The sequence below is a fragment of the Bos grunniens genome, chromosome 18, assembly GCF_055505025.1.
Source record: "Bos grunniens cultivar Pamir isolate PY7600 chromosome 18, Bosgru_T2T1.0, whole genome shotgun sequence".
NCBI classification, from domain to species: Eukaryota; Metazoa; Chordata; class Mammalia; order Artiodactyla; family Bovidae; genus Bos; species Bos grunniens.
In genome coordinates, this window is record NC_141182.1 from 20,834,140 (window position 1) to 20,852,394 (window position 18,255).

Below are 18,255 nucleotides of genomic sequence, written 5' to 3' on the forward strand. Positions count from 1 at the left end.
ATGTGTGTATATATATATATGTGTGTGTGCGTGTGTGTGTGTATGTATATGTAGCTAAATATAAAATATAAAAATACATTCAATAATTCAGTATATAAAATAATTCAATAATTAACCTAGAAACTGTCTGACACATAAATACTCAATAAATATCTTATTAGTATATAAGATAATAAAAAAAAGAATCTAGCTGCTGATATGGATATATTCCCATGATATACATTCAAAAAATCATCTCTCATACTAACTGAAAGGTTTTTCTGGGGTTCCTTATCGGTCCTAGAAGTGAAGGAAGAGACAAAGATTCCTTCCTACTCAACCCTGTTGTCTGAGTAGGGGGTGGGGGACTGAGGCCTGAGGTCTCAACCTTGGCATCTGGGCCCACTGCCTCTCAGAAACAGCTGCTCCTCTCTCCCTTGCCACTCACAGGCCAGAAGGGTTAGCGGAGGTGGATCTGAGCAGATGACCCCTGGGACCCACAGGTCAAACACAGGCTGGGAGAGGGGAGGGCCCCAAGGAGTAGCAGCTGCTGTTTGCTGGGCTGGGTCTCCTGGGGATTATTTGTTTAAGTTTCAGTGAAATGATTTTAATTTAGTGGATCTATGTTTTATGTTTAGTTTTTCAAAAAAAGATTTTCAATCTAGCCTCAGACCTCCCTAGAGGTTGTTGATAGTAATTTAAGTACTCAATTATTTGGTCTGATATGAGAACAATTGTTTGAGGTCACAGGCTTGACCAGGAGATCCCTAAGTCAACCACCAAGACACTTCCTTCTGCTTGTGTTATTTTATTTTATTCTTCAAAACAAATAATATAGCTAGATGTGATTTGAAATATTAAATCTACCAAAGACTTGCCTCCTACTCATCCCGTCATCTAGTTCATTCTTTAAAGGCAATGACTTTATTAGTTCTCAGGTGTGCTTTTTGGATTCTTCCAGACTTTTGGTTTTTTTGCCCAAGCAGGCAAACATTCGAATATACATATTTGGTTTCAGTTTTGTTTTCTGTTATTTCTTTTAATAGGAAATTTTTCTCAGATCTCCATGATAGGTGCTACGTTTGTTTCCGTGTGCTAAAATGCATTCTGAACTTAATGACATTTTAAACAAACTAGTGTTTTAATAATAGCATCCTCATTCATTTGAAAACAGTTCCTATGGGAGTTTAAGAGCACCTTTACTATGCTGTATCACACAGCAGCTTTAAGGAAAGGAGTGGATACATCTGTAAAGTACTAAAAGATCCACTAAGGAGAAATGTTTTGGAGTAACTGTATTTACGCTTTGATTAAAACTGTCTCCAAAATATTCCAAAGTCACTGAGAGCGCACACAGAAGCATACAACAATCTTCAGAAAGTTACATGCCAAACCAAGAACAATAGGGAAGCGAACAAAATGGATGAGAGTCAGGGTTGGGCGGTCAAAGGGGTCATTAGCAGAGTACATACTGTGCTAGGACATACCATTAGGTGGCACTTCTGGCTTCCTGGCTGGCATCAGCCCAACTGGTCGGTGCCCGTACCACACTGCTGTCAGGCATTTTGAATCTCACCTGGTCATTAGCCTTATTTTTACTGTTCAAGTACTTCAGCAAATTAATTTTCTTTTGAAATTAAACATGTATCTAATAAGAAAGGAATCTATATGCAAGGTTTACGTATTTTATCCACAGAAAGAACTCAGTGCCTATGGCTGTGCAGTTCTGCAATCCACTGATTTATAAACCATAGTTTTCCAAAAGCTAAAGGATGCTTCTTCAACACTTCCAGCTGGACTCGAAATGTACCAAGGATTCCACCTCCAGTCTGGGAATGGTCTCTCAGTGCACTGAGGTGGATTAACTCCCTATTGTTCAAATCCCAAATGTGATCTTCCTCCTCAGCCTAAGCCACTTCAATGCTGAGTGAAAGGGGAGGAGGGTCCCTCTAGGATCATTCCCACCTAATAGGCTGCACAGATAAGGACTGCTCATCAGAAATCAAAATCACCTCCAACAACTTTCAGGAGTCAGCAAACACAAAGGGCCAAATAAGTATTTCTGGCTTTCTAGGCCAGATGGTCTCTGTGGACATTACTCAGCTCTGTCATTGCCGTGCGATATGGAAACAAAGGGGTATGGCTGTGTTCCAATAGAACATTCTTTACAAAAAGGGGCCTATGGCAAGCCATGGTTTATAAACCACTGAGGCTGACCACTACCGTTGCCAATCTAACTCATCACTGGTCTGAGGTATCAAAAACCCAACAGCAGATATGGACTCTGAGTCTTGGTTGAGACTTTATAGATTAGGAGACCTGAAGAGAATAAAGGCCCCAAAGCGATTCCACTCAGCACTGCCTGGTGATCCCAAAGATAAAGGACTCTCTGATGGTGTGTGACATTTGACCTCCTGTACTCAAGGAAGTCCTGGTCCTCAGAGGCACAAGTCCACCCAAGACCTCCAAATGAGGAAGTGAACAGGAGCCAGATGAAGAAGGGAAGTTTCCATTTTTATTCTCCAATCTGAGTTTTTCTCTCTCTCTGCATTTGAATACTTGTCTCCAAAATTTAAGTAGGAATATATAGAGAATCAAGGGCTTCCCAAGTAGCTCAGTGGTAAAGAATCCACCTGCCAATGCAGGAGATGCAGGAGGTGCGAGTTCGATCCCTGGGTCTGGAAGATCCCTTGGAGGAAGAAATGGCAACCCTCTCCAGTATTCCTGCCTGGAGAATTCCATGGACAGAGGAGGCTGGCGGGCTGCAGTCCATGGGGTCTCAAAGAGTCAGTCACAACTGAGCGACTAAGCATGCCCACATGCATATAGAGAACTGAAATGTATTAGTCAGTCACAAATCCCACCTGGGTTAGGCAGACTTTCCCTGATAAGACCCTATCTATTGTAAAGCTCCCACATCACACAAGAAATCTATCTTTATCTTAAGTAATAAGCATTATGCCAGTCAATCTTTCTGTGGCAGGTTGACACATCATTAAACCAAACATGAGGATTAAAGAAAAACAAAGCCCCATCAAACTATCAAAACTCCCATTTCTTTTATATGTAATAATACAATAAAGGCAACTCTTAAAATTATAGGATGTCCCACATTCAGCCTGACCAGGTGGGGTTATTCCAGGTTTTCTCCAAGCATGCCATACCAACTGGAATGCCAATCTTAAACACAGTACTGAGGAGCTCAAGGAACAGAAGAAGCAAATATAACAGAAACAATCATTTTCAAGTTCTCCTAAAAATGGCTGAAAGGTTTTCTGGGGTTTTTTGGTACCCAATTAGAGGTAAGGGGAAGTGGAGAAAGATCTAAAATTGTGATTAGTGTATTATTTTTCCCTCTTGCTCCCAATTAGAGAGAGGTTTTTTCTTTCACTAGAGATGCATAGTTATTAAATCATGATGTCTTTCTTTAAAAAACCAATTTATAGCAGAGGGCTCCATACTGCTGCCACTTCTGCAAGGTTGCTTATAATTGCTCCATGCAACGCTTTGACTAATTAAATCACACAAGAGATTGTTTCTTAGTAACACACCTGGTCCACGCTTTGTTGTTGGCTTTCATTAAAGCACTGTGTCTCACGCTGCCTTGTAGCATGAAAGGATATTAATCAGGTAAATGGCCATTAAAAGTCATATCAATGTTTGCGGTGCAGTGATTATTTTTTTAAATCTTGAACAAAGGAGTTTTCTTTGAAATCTCAGGGCTGGTCTCCAACCATGGGAGAGAATAGCCACACTGAAATGTGTTTTTCAACCTTACCAAGAAAGAAGGGGAAAAAAAAGGAGCAAAATGCAAGGTGTGGCAAAAAGTAAGATTATATTCTCTTTGTTCTCGTGGGCTATTTGGGGCAAGGAGGAACAAGCTGAACACGCTGAAATCAGTGTAGAGCAAGTGGGGACAACAGGCAAGAAGTGCTCTCTGAAGGCCCGCTATTCCCCAGGAGAGAAAAGTTTCACTTTGGAGGCAATGCTGCTAATTAGGCTGCATTTCAGAGCTCTGGTTAGAAATAAAAATGTCCAGGGAATCAAATGCTACTTACATATTAAACTGAAAAGGGAGGACGTCACAAATGTCTCCTTCTGTCCACAAAGTACCCTTAATGGTCTCACTGATTAGATTCTAAATCTGGACCTGGAACATGGTCATGGAAGTCTGACTCCCCAGTCAGTTACTCTGCCCCTCAGTCCTGAAGCACCCCCCGCCAAATCAATATGTATTTATATAACTATGCCTACTTCCAACAGAGCCAACATTCCATTGAGTAGAGGAAGAAGTGTGGCTACATACACACACATTGGAAAAAATGACTAGCTTGCCAAAGGCATCTACCTTGGATCCTGCAAACTTTTCTTTTTTCCACCATAAATGACTATTTTTTCTGGATTGAGTAAGTGGCCTTGTTGAGGCTGGGATGAAGCATTCTGCTTCAGAACCCAGGCTCTGGTATACAAATTCTGGGGTTTGGAATTCCAGGTCTGCAACTTCACAGCTGTGTGACTATGAGCAAATTACTTGAACCCTCTGTGCCTTGGTTTTCTCATACATAAAGCACACACGGTAACAGTAATAAACTCCTATGGTTATTAAGAGAATAAAATGAATTTTTATATTATATATATAGTCGGATATATACACAATATGTGTCATATATATGATGTCTGATACACACTCGGTCTTCAATAAACATTAGCTATAAAGCTCCTGATAGCTGCCAAAGGCTTACAAAATACATACTTCTATTCAAAGCTGAGAATCAAGCAGAGGGCTCAGTAACTAAATACTCTACTACTGGTCACCCTTGGTAACACTGTACCATGAGAGGGGCATGAACTTGGACTGGTTCTCACCAAATTTATGAGGAAACTAAGTCAAGGGACTTAGGATTATCCCAGCAACGTTCCCAGTGAGAGGCTTCTGCCTAAGGCCAAGTACTCCATGCCTGGGCTACCCCTTGAGGCCACTTTCCACAGTGTTCCCTGCACCAGATCACCCAGAAAAGGGATGGGCTGAAATCAAGCCAGCGCCCCTCTCTCCACGCATGTGGATATGTCGGCCCAGATCAGGTATCATTTTCTGCTCTCACGGAGCCGGCGGGCTGGCTTCGCCCAAGAGGGCCCACTGATGCAGGAGGCCTCTGGGCATCTTCGGCTAGCCAGGGGACCTAAAGGACACTTCCCAGGGGAGAGAGCAGGTCAGTCAGTCAGGTCGCCAACCTGCAATGTGACAGAAGGCCCAGTTTAAATTATCTCAGCTAGAAAGAAAGAGGAGGGTTGCCACAGCTAAGAAGTCCAGGGGTGGATTCACACATGGCCCAGTTCAGACATCCGACTACTCCAGGTTTCGTTCTCTCTCCCCTTGACACATCGTAGATTTCAGGGCTGACTCCATTTTCGGTAGGCAGTCCCCATGGTGACTGGACCGCTGACATCGTCTCCTCCACACAAGTGGAAGAGCACCTATCTCAGTGCCGGGAACTCGCCCCTCATTGGCTGGAATCTGGTCACGTGTCAACACCTGACCCAATCACTCTGGAGAGAAGCGAGTTCATACGTTGATTGGTCAGGTTGGAGTAACCGGAGCTTCCGGAGCTGTGGGTGAAGTCAGAACTACGGGATCCTCAAGGCTGAGAGTTCCGGGTTAGGGAGGTTTGTGGAACCGAGATGATTACTTCTAGAAGCAGCGTGAAAGATGCTGGCCCAGTAAAATGGCAGGCGTTTACCAGAGTGAAGAAAGAAGAGGCCTTGTAGGGCTGGAAAGACAGGTAGGAGGAGAGCAATAAAGAAGTTTATCTCCTCTTGGGTGTCCATTTACTGGTCTACTGGCCTGTCCGAAGAGGATTGTTCACCACTAAACTGACATGGACACCTCTGGAAGGCCCTGCAATGGCTGCAGAAACTACGTGCTTCTTGAAGGCTGTGGTTCTCACATTGACTGTATATTAAAAATACCTGAGGAGTATTCTAAATATCCTAGTGCCTAAACACCACCAGAGATTCTAATTTTAATTGATAAGGTAGGGGGAGGTGAAGCCAGGTATGGGTATTTTTTAAAAGCTTCCTCAAGTGCTTCTATTAGCAGTCATGTTTAAGAAGCACTGTCTTGATTTGGGGGCAAGCTGGAGGCTGCTCTGTTGGCTAATGAGAGAATAAGTATATTAAAGAGGACCACACTTCTCACTGTTTTGCTTTACACTACTCCTAATATTTTTTATCCTCATCTCAACAGACATGATATCATCATGCGTGCTAAGTCACCTCAGTCGTGTCCAACTCTTGACCCTATGGACCGAAGCCTGCCAGGCTCCTCTGTCCATGGGATTCTCCACACAAGAATACTGCAGTGGGTTGCCATTTCCTTCTCCAGGGGATCTTCCCAACCTAGGCATAGAATCCACATCTCTCATGTCTCCTGCACTGGCAGGCAGGTTCTTTACCACAAGTGCCACCTGGGAAACCCAATGTCATTATATTCGCTTGCAATACAAATTGTCGAAAAGGTGGAGATTCTGGAAAATGTGCTCCAGAGGAGAAAATTATTCTGATCACTGGTTTCATTTCTGTTCCTTTTATCCAGAAAAAGGAGGGGACCTCCTTACTGTTTACAATGATACCCCACTAGACATTTGTATGAGCACTCCTTTTACTAATTATAAGAAGAGAGTGGTCATTTAGGGAGTCAAGTTTCTGATGACGGAGTGAAAATAACCAGCCAACATATTAACTGTGAATCATCTCCACTTGCTGGATTGAATTCCAAGGAAAGATACATCCACTGCTGGGTTGCTAATCTGCTTTGATTCATGGAACTGTTTGTGCCTAGTACCTTCCTTGTTTTTCTAATCTGTGATTTTCTTGAACCATTTAATAGGCTCAAGAAAGGCTTAAATTCGTGAAGAATGGGTCTATAATAGATTTGTAAGCAGGAAGTTAAGCTATGTGTCTTGGGCTCATCATCAGTGTGGGCCTATTATATTCATCCACAGTCATTCCATGACTTTGAAAGCAGAACCAGAATACTACCAGGATGCTTCCCTGGTCTACCCAATACAAAAATGTTATATTACTTGTTAAATTGTAGAGGACTCCTTCAGAAGAGACCCTTGCTTTCACATGCTAAAATTTATTCTGTCATCATGAAAGTTTTATTGCATCTTTTGTTTTGTTCTTTATATCCTCCCTTGTATTTGTAAACCATATCTATTTTATAGAACACTTTTAGCATTGTTATCCTGTTTTGATCCTCACCACCACTCTGGAATAATGAAATATGTTAATGACATGAATGCTACTGGTGATTCCATTCTTAATTAATCACTGAGTGTACAATTCCATAGCTGACGTGTGAAATACTTTTAACATATGACGATGTGTTAATGGTCTTCCCTGATGTGTATATAACATCTTGACATAAACCCAAAGTACAGAGTTTTACTACCCAGTAGTATGCACTACAGACACCCCCAGCTGATCTCTGATCCCCACCATTTGAACTAGGGATTGAGTTCAAATCCACACAGAAGGCAGGGAGAAGAGCAGCTGCATGAGCAGAGCTGGGTGGGGACTATGGCAAACCAGAGAGCACAATCCACTTGTTGCCAAATCTTCCACTGTCTCAAGAGGAACTGTTAATCCAGATATTTTTGTAATCTCCCTACTTTGCAATTAGGGTAACTAAAAAACTTCTTAGTCTCTTTTTTAACTCTCTAGACCAAACAGGCCTTTGTTTTCTTGCTGAATTTAACCCTTGAGCTATCATCTACGGCTTCTGCTTATCCTTCATTTTTTTCTCTTTTCATTAGCTAGGGATTGGCAGTGACAACATCACTTATTCAAAATAACCAAACCACTGTGCCCCATGAGTTCCAAATGGACATGTCAGATTACCTGAAAGTGCCCTGTGCTGGTTTTGATTACTGTTTCCATCTGTTCCTATTGTACTTTAAATGTAATTCTGACACTGTACATATCCCACCACATAGTTATTGTTTGTGTTATTATTTCTGTTCTGCTGGACGGTGAACTCTTTAGAAGCCCAAACTGTCTCTTTCATCTTTCTTAGCTGTCTCTTTCATCAGTCCTTAGCCCACAATGGACACTCTTTATTATTTAATAAACGTAGAAAGATTTGTACCACTACTTGTAAAAGGAACAGATTTAGTGAGTTAGGGAAGTGAATAAATACTATTATGACATTGCAAGCATCTGAGCACACATGTACACCTTTCCTTCCCATTTCCTTCCCCAGGCTCTCTGGTAGCCCTGGACCCCAGCCAGAGGAACATGGACACAGGCCCCCTCTTTCATGTTTCAGTGTTCCTTCTCTCACTAGAACACCCACTCCTTCTCCTATCCTAGTCATTATTTGAAGAAGTGCAAGACCTATCTTCTTCCAGAAATTTTCTCTGGCTGCTTTCACCCAAGAGAATCTCCTCCTCCTTCAAATTTTTGTTCTGATTATAATTAAGCCCTTCCACTTCATCTCTTTATTACATTCAGTTTTTTCTACTTACATGCATAACTGTGTTCCTGAGAGACTAAAAATATAAAATACTCTGTTAGAAAATAGTTGTTTTGATGAGAAATATAGAAATCAGGAGATAGAGAGCCTCAAATTCACAGTAATAATATTTTCTACTCTAATTTTAATAGATGCTTATGTATAGCTATTAAATGGGAATATCATTGGGCAAACCCAATATAGGAATAAATTTAACTTCTGAAGAAGCAAAAGTCTTTGTCTTTTTATACATACTCTTTCCACCTTTTCTCCCTTCATCCAGCAAATGTTAACTGAGTCCCTCCTATGAACCAGGCACTGATCTAGCTGCAAAGGATATAGCAGTAAACAAAAGACAAGATCCCTGCATGCACTGTCCTACATTACAAGGACAAGTAAATGATTTCAAACAGCAGTTAGTACCATGAGGAAAAACAGGCTGATAGGCTAGAGAATACCTGGGCATATGAGTGAGGGAAGGAGCTTGGTGAGCTGTTCAAACACAAAAAGGCATCATGCTGACCACTCTAACAAAAATGTCCCATTGCAAGTGCAACAGTGTTTTGTTGTAAAGTAGAAGTTGCTAGCTCCTAGATTCTGCTGGTTGGCTAACTTTATTTTTAACCTTTTAACTGAAGTATAAATAACATATCTATAGGAAAATGCAGAGTCATCAGAGTACAGCTCATTTAACTTTGTCCCAGTCAACATGTCCATGTATCCACCGAGATCAGAAAACTGAACATGACTGCTTCCCTCAGAAGTCCCATTTGTGCCCATTTTCAGTGGCGAACCTGCCTCCTTTTTTAGTTTTGCCTGGTGTTTAAATGTATACATGAAATCATAAAGTATTAATTTGACATATGTTATTAAGTATATTACAATGTATTTCTCCATTCCACTGTTAAGTGGGCATTTGATTATCTTCAGTTGTGACTATTAAAAATGCCACTTGTTGCATGCATGTATATATTTTCCCTTAATACACAGGGTGTGTATGTGTAGCTTTAGAAGATACTGCCCAAATAGTTATACTGACCTATCTTTCCAAACAGTGTATGAACCTTCAGTCCTTCCATGTCTTTACCAACTCTTGGCGTTTCCTGTCTTCTGCACGTTAGCCCTTCTGGTAAGACTGAAGGGACATCCCACTAGGGTTTTAATTCATGTTTCTTTTGACTAATGACATGTAGCTTTGTCTGTACTTACTGGCCATTTAGATTTCTTTTGTGAGAGGCCTAAGTCTTTTGCCCATTTTCTGTTGGGTTACCCTTTTCTTTCTGTGTGATTTGTAGTTTCTTTATATATGCTGAACATCTATCACATATTTTATATCAATATTCTATTATCTTGAAAATCTGTTATCCCAATCTATGGATTTTTTTGTTTGTTTGTTTGTTTTTCAGTTATACATATACATGTATCTATACTTTTTCTTAGGAGAAGGAAATGGCAACCCAAACCAGTATTCTTCCCCAGAGAATCCTGTGGACAGAGGAGCCTGGTGGGCTGCTGTCCATAGGGTCACACACAGTCAGATATGACTGAAGCATCTTAGCGTGCATGCATGCATTGGAGAAGGAAATGGCAACCCACTGCAGTATTCTTGCCTGAAGAGTCCCAGGGACAGAGGAGCTTGGTGGGCTGCCATCTATGGGGTCACACAGAGTCGGACACTACTGAAGCGACTTAGCAGCAGCAGCAGCATACTTTTTCTTGACTGGAAAATTCCATGGACAGAAGAGCCTGGTGCGCTACAGTCCATGGGGTTGAAGAGTTGGACATGACTGAGCACATACACATGTACTTTTTCAAATTCTTTCCACATTTAGGTTATTACAAAATATTGAGCAGAGTTTGTGGATTTTTCTTCACTCCCTTCAGTTCAGTTCAGTCGCTCAGTTGTGTCCAACTCTTTGTGACCGCATGAACCGCAGCATGCCAGGCCTCCCTGTCCATCACCAACTCCAGGAGTCCACCCAAACCCATGTCCATTGAGTCAGTGATACCATCCAACCATCTCATCCTCTGTCGTCCCCTTCTCCTCCTGCCCTCAATCTTTCCCAGCATCAGGGTCTTTACAAATGAGTCAGCTCTTCGCATCAGGTGGCCTAAGTATTGGAGTTTCAGGTTCAGCATCAGTCCTTCCAATGAACATTCAGGACTGATTTCCTTTAGGATGGACTGGTTGGATCCCCTTGCTGTCCAAGGGACTCTCAAGAGTCTTCTCCAACACCACAGTTCAAAAGCATCAATTCTTCGGCACTCAGCTTTCTTCACAGTCCAACTCTCACATCCATACATGACCACTGGAAAAACCATAGCCTTGACTAGACAGACCTTTGTGGACAAAGTAATGTCTCTGCTTTTTAATATGCTGTCTAGGTTGGTCAAAACTTTCCTTCCAAGGAGTAAGCATCTTTTAATTTCATGGCTGCAATCACCATCTGCAGTGATTTGGGAGCCCAGAAAAATAAAGTCAGCCACTGTTTCCACTGTTTCCCCATCTATTTGCCATGAAATGATGGGACCAGATGCCATGATCTTAGTTTTCTGAATGTTGAGCTTTAAGCTAAGTTTTTCACTCTCCTCTTTCACATTCATCAAGAGGCTCTTTAGTTCCTCTTCACTTTCTGCCATAAGGGTGGTGTCATCTGCATATCTGAGGTTATTGATATTTCTCCCGGCAATATTAATTCCAGCTTGTGCTTCCTCCAGCCCAGCATTTCTCATGATGTACTCTGCATAGAAGTTAAATAAGCCGGGTGACAATATACAGCCTTGACGTACTCCTTTTCCTATTTGGAACCAGTCTGTTGTTCCATGTCCAGTTCTGACTGTCGCTTCCTGACCTGCATACAGGTTTCTCAAGAGGCAGGTCAGGTGGTCTGGTATTCCCATCTCTTTCAGAATTTTCCACAGTTTATTGTGATCCACACAAAGACTTTGACATAGTCAATAAAGCAGAAATAGATTTCACAGAAATAATTTCACTCCCTTAAAGTTGTTTTTTAATATGAAAAAAATTCTTAATTTTATATAATAAAAAGTATCATTTTTTTCTCTTAAGAGTATTTTCTATGCCCTTTGAAGACATCTTTGTCTACCCAAATCTCATGAAGAAATACAGGGATGGCAGGGAGGAGTATATTTGGTACCCAGGATCCCCCTATATGCTTTTGGTCTCCCTTGACCAATGTTACCTGTAAATACACAAGTAAAGTGTGGTAACCAGGAGCTCAGATTGCTCAGAAATAAAGATCTGTATCACACTACCAGGTAAGCCACTAAGTCCAGCAGAGGTGTTCACTAAGGGTGAGAAAAGTCTAGAATGGCAGGAAAAGAGGGAGACAGTGAGTAACAGTTACAGCTCTGAGACCAAATGCAAGTTGTAGGGGCTGCAGACTCTCTCACTGACCTTCTCTTTTATAAGTTTCCTTTGGGGAAGGAGACTCGTGGGACTTGGGGGAATTGCTCCCAGAAATCATATGAAGAAAGGAATAGAAGAGGTACATGGGGTGGACTTTAGTCAATGTTGTGATCTGTCAGGCCTTGCCTCAGGACCAAAGACAACTGATGGTTTTTCTGACCTTACAACATAGATCTACCTAAAATATCTAGTTCTGTGAGCCTTTTTATTCCATTCTTTGTCTGGCATAGTGACTCTTTATTATGGCATCTCTGGCTTCACCAGTTTTCAACTTCATTTAATGTAGGCTGTTACTATTTTCATGTCACAGAAGCCAGTTCAACAGTATGTTTATCCCATCTGGCAAGATACTTGCCAGGATGCTAAACTCTGTATCTGGACAGGGTGTTCCCAAATCAATAAACTCTGTTTTATCAAATATTATGTTCTCCTCCTAGGCCCTCATATTAAAATTCCAAGCATATTTTCTGGCTTTGTTGGGGATGTTGACTAGATCCTGCATCTCCTTTCACATCTAGCTCCTTTTCTCCCTTACCAGGCCCAGTATAACCCTTCCCAAGCTATGTTGTATTTGACCCTTGTTATTTACAGGCTTATTGGCCAGGAGGAAACCTGAGGCAGATCCTGGAAGAGAGGTTGGCATGTGTCTTACAAGGAAGAAATGTCTGCAGTCTTCAAAGAAGGCAGAAGCAGTTCATTAAGAGAAGTGTCCACCATTTCTATAGGTTCAGATGTTTGGGGAACCTTGAGATCAAGGTTTTAGTCTGCTTTGATTTTATTCTTTTCTGATCTAGACCTGGGTATAATAGATATGTTGCCTTAGTTTATTCAGGCTGCTATAACAAAATACCACAGACTGGGTGGTTATAAACAACAAATATTTATTTTTCACAGTTCTAGTGGCTAGGGAGTCCAAAATAATGATATCAGCAGATTAAGTAGGAATTTTCTTTCCTTTAGAAGGTACCTTCACCTTCTGTCATCACATAACCCTCTTTCTATCACAGAAACTCTGTGGAGCCTCTTTTATAATAGCACTAATTATGACAGTTCCATTCTCATAACTTAATCATCTAAAGACCCACCTTCAAATACTCTCACCTTAGGGGTTAGTTCCCAACACATGAATTTGGAGGTGGAGTGAGAGTACTTTCAGACCAGAACACCTGCCTAGTTTTCTCAGGTGGTGTAATGGTAAAGAGCCCGCCTGCCAATGCAGGAGACATTAGAGACATGGGTTTGATCCCTGGCTCGGGAATATTCCCTGAAGAAGGGCATGGAAACCCACTCCAGTATTCCTGACTGGAGAATCCCATGGACAGAGAAGCCTGATGAGCTACCGTCCATAGAGTCACAATGAGTCGGACAGGACTGAAGCAACTTAGCACACACACACTCATGGTAAAATCCTAGGCTTGGTCTTCAGCTTTCTCTGCATTCAGGTGATGGGAGATTAAGGTCTCTTTACGTACTACCAAGGAAGCCCTCTGGATTTCCTTACCTTTTAATTGCCTTTTGTTACGTTTTCCCAAAGCATTAGTGAAGCTCAGCAACAGCTATCCAAGTCTACTGTCCTTTCTGTTATGGTCACCACACGTTTCTGAAATACTTGCTATTGCACCGGTTTGTGAATTCCATTCTGCCAGTATATTACCCCAGTCTGCCACCAGTAAAAACTCTAATAATGACATAGCTACCTCAAACCAACGGCTGTCTATTTTTCACTTACCACCAATGATGAGTCTTCATTGCCACTCAGGTAGGAAGAAATCCAGCTTCAAAATCTCATCTTAGCATCTGCTTTCTCCAACTACTTCCCATACTGCCTATTACAGTTCTATTTCCCCAGAAAGCAGAAACTAAGAGACTAGCCTGCAATAGGTTTAAAGTGAAAGTCACTCAGTCATATCTGACTCTGCAGTCCATCGAATTCTCCAGGCCAGAATACTGGAGTGGGTAGCCTTTCTCTTCTCCAGGAGATCTTCCCAATCCAGAGATCAAACCCAGGTCTCCTGGATTCTTTACCAGCTGAGTCACAAGGGAAGCCCAAGAATACTGGAGTAGGTAGCCTATCCCTTCTCCAGTGGATCTTCCCAACCCAGGAATTGAACCAGCGTCTCCTGCATTGTAGGTAGATTCTTTACCAACTGAACTATCAAGGAAGCAGCTTTGGAAATCAACTCTCATGGAAGAAATGTAAATAAAATAGGACTGAGCAGCAGGAGAAGTTAGACTGTGATGCTATCTCAACAAAGACCTTAACCAACTCTGTCTGGTACTCTGAAGCTAGGATGCCCAAGGTGGGATGAAGGAGCCACGACTTTATATACCCACATACCCCAGTCACTAGATAAAGCTGCCGGGGAGAATAGGCTGTGACCTTGACTAAGGGAACTGTCTTTACCTGAGGCAATTGGAAAATGCTGGGAGTGCTGCCTGTAGAAAGCCCTCAGTTGTTAGTCTACTTTAAAATATAATGTAACTTACCAGTGAACACAATAAAAGAAAAAAGTTGACACTTTTGTTTCTACTACAATCCAAATCCATTTCTTTATCTTCCCTTATTGCATTGGACCTCTCCTATGGTGATCAATACAGTGATGCTAGTTAACATTTTTCAGGGAGAAAGCTTCTAGCATTTTGCTCTTAAATATATATCGTGTGTGTGTGTTTATACATACTTTTGATTAGCTATGAATGTCCCTTCTTTCCTAGTTTTTTCTTAGAAACAGATGCTGAATTTAACCAAATGCATTTTCTGTATCTACTGAAATAATCATATAATCTATTGAGATTATGCTTTTATTCCATTCACATAGCAAACTACAGTAACTTTAAAATACTAAACCAAGTTTCCTTTTTACACATATGTTGATTTTATTTGCTAGAATTTTGGAATTAGACTTTTATACTTGTTTTTTAGCAATTTGTCTGTAAATTACCTTTCCTGTAATGCTTTGTCAGATTTTGCTATAAAGGTCATGCTGCCTTAATAAAATGAATCAGAAAGTATTCTCTCTGTTTGCATAAGACTGGTATTATATATTTCTTTACTGTTTGGTCCAATTCATTAGCATCTAAGGCCAGAGTTTCTTTGTGGGAAGATTTTTCTTGAGAAATTCTTTTCTTTACTAGATATAGGACTATTCAGATTTTTGCTTTCTTCTTAAGTCAATTTTGATAAGTTATATTTTTATGAATTTATGCATCTTACCTAAATTGTTAAGAGTTTCCACTTAGCTTCTTATCCTTTTATAAGCATCATTCTACTACTCTCTATTTATTTTTCTCCTTTTTGCCTTGAACTACATTTGGAGTAGAAGTTTCTCCGAGTGGAAAAGCAGCTTGGACTATTAGGCTCAGTTCTCTTCACTTCCTTGCTCTCCAGGATCCTGACCTCTCAAATCTTCCTACCTTGGTGTTTCTCTAATGCATTCAAGAAGATGTCTTTTTACATTTTGTTCAATCTTTCTAATTGTTTTTAGCAAGAGGATTGTTTTGCTCATCCATGATAGATGGAAATAATGTGTTACAATAAATATCTGACTAATAAATGCAAATTGCATTCCATAATTACTGTATCTCATATCCAGATGTCACTAGGAACATGTGTCCTGTAGGAGAACACCTGGTGTCCTTATACTGCATTCTGTTTTTCCTCTACTGCGTAACAGGCTTCTCAAAGACAAAGAGGATGTGCCTTTGAATAGAGTACATTTGTATCCAGGTACTTCGCAACTGAACCACAAAAAACAACTGCAGCTTAATTCATGCAATTTAAAAAATCACTAAAATTATCATCACCTTAAACATTGCAGGCAGATGCTTTACCCTCTGAGCCACCAGGGAAGCCCCTTAAGTATATTAGAGGCTCTCAATTAATATAGTCTATTACTATTGCTATTATTGTAAACACACTATTCTACTTCTGAAAGACAACCTTCAGCAAAACAATGAAGGTAATTGACACAGTAATATAATTGGTTGAGAATGGCTTAGCTATTTACAAAATTCAGCAAACTTAATTTAATGGACAAAGCAATCATGATTTAAAACTAAATGCTTGATTCTTACCAAAAAAACTTAAGACTATGATCATCACCATGCATCTTCATCTCCTTAACCAAGAATGAGGAATGATAGAGCTTTATACCAGAAACATACATAAAACAGTGTGACACCATCATAAAATACATGTGCTAGCAAAGGGAGGTTTATGTAGCTAAGGCAAAGAATGAAAGATTACCTAATAAATTCAAAACTCAATCAAACTGTCCACCTTCTCTGCTCAAATAGTTCAGTAAATGGTAAATTTTGAAGGATGTAAATTCTTCCCATATGTCTGAATATAACGCAGCCTCATTAGATGGTTTCCTGCCTTTCTATTTTGTTGTAGAAACCTGCAGTGTCACAAAATTTCAAAGAGACAGTATTAGCCAAAGTGACCCATGATATTAAGAGAGAAATGAAGTCAACTGGGTTAAACTTGTTAGGAACAACCTTACTATAAGGAAACAAGATAGATTCTGGTTGCAGATGAAAATGATAGTGGTAAGAAAACTCCAACTGCTAGTTAGCTTGGCTACACTGTGCTCTGAAAAGTCTTTTGTTAACATGATCTCTCTATTTAGAACTCCATTACCCTGTGTTTAAAACAAAGGCACCCTATTCAAAGCAGGCTATAATTGCAGTCTTTCAGCAAAACAGCATTTACCAAAACATGCCTTTCAGAATGTGGTACAATTTATCACCCCTATGGTGCATGACACACAATTACATTTGTCACTGATTTAATTGGATATTACATGTCAGTAATGACTCATCAGGTCCAGAAGATATGAAAGATGAATTTTTTACTACTATATTTCAGAATTTGCTCCAAAAATAAAACTTAAAAAAAATAATTTATTTCTTAGTAAGGGCAGAAGCTACACTTGGGAGAAACATTAATCCCTGTTTTAGAAAAATAACGACATATTTCATTTATTGACAGCAAGATGATTGCCTACAGTGTTTCTCATTACCTTTAGATCACAAATGAGTAAATCACTGTCAGACAAACCAAGGTTAAAATTGAGTGTGTACATTTTAACAAGGTGCAGCAATAAATATATACAATAAACAACAACAACAAAAAGCCTTATCATCAGGAGAGGATTGTTAATTCAGAGAATTTTTAAGATTCTGTGATCTGATAAGTTCTGCAACCTAGTCACTGCTGAAATTAAATTAGGTTGCAGAAAATGAATATTTCATTTTTAAGATGCTGTTGCTTGGAGACCTGGAAAGAGAAGGCTGGTTTAGCCTAAGATGGGAGAGATGTTATGAGGGCTAGCATTTTCTACTCCTGAAAACTGCTGGAGAATGCCTTGGAAAAAGTACATAAGGGAGGCAAAACAATGATGACTGTACAAATGAGTTCATTGTAAATGCCACCATGCATATCATTTATTCCAAGCCAAGGAAGTCTCTCTCCACCCTTAACTCTTACTAATAAGACTTAAGTTGGGGAAAAAAAATAATGTGATACCATAGACCCAATCTTTTTTTTTTAAACAGACACAGTTTTCAAAAAGGTAAAACAAAGGATGTTTTTCTTACTAAGGAGGCTCAATAAGTAACAGAGACATATAACCTCATTAGCTACATGTTGGATGAATCTATACTCACCTGAATATATTTTACTCAGCTATATAAACATTAAAAACATTTTCTTTTCTTCATTCTTGAGGCTAGAGCAGTTTTGAGAGCTTTTCCATTGTTGGGGTATGGAGGAATGCTAATTTTTTCCCCAGGATCTATAATTACAGAACCTCTTGAGCTTTACCTGGGCACACGGCTGCCCCCCATAGATTGCTTTCCCAGCCTTTCTGCCAGGTAGGTGTGACCATGTGAACATGTTTTGACCAGTGAGATGCAGGCTGAAGGCATGTATGCAACTTGTTCATCATAATTTTTTGAAAAGAAGCTTTGTCCTTTACTCCTTCTTTTCCCTTCTCGTGGGCTGGTGTGCTCAGGTAATGATGTGAGCCAGATTCACCATATGGAGCTGTACTTAGCAGTATGGCAGAGCAGCAAGATGGAAGAAACCCAGATGCCTGGATGACTCATGGAACAAAGTAACCAGCCTGTATTGCCTGCCAATTCTAGGCTGTCTCATGACAGAGAATTAAATAAATAATTCCCATCTCATAAATCTGTATTTGAGTATCTCTATTTGACAGCAATATGTTGTCCTTCAGTCGCTAAGTTGTGTCTAACTCTTTGCAACCCCATGGAATTTGCTCGTGTCCATTGAGTCAGTGATGCCATCCAACTATCTCATCCTCTT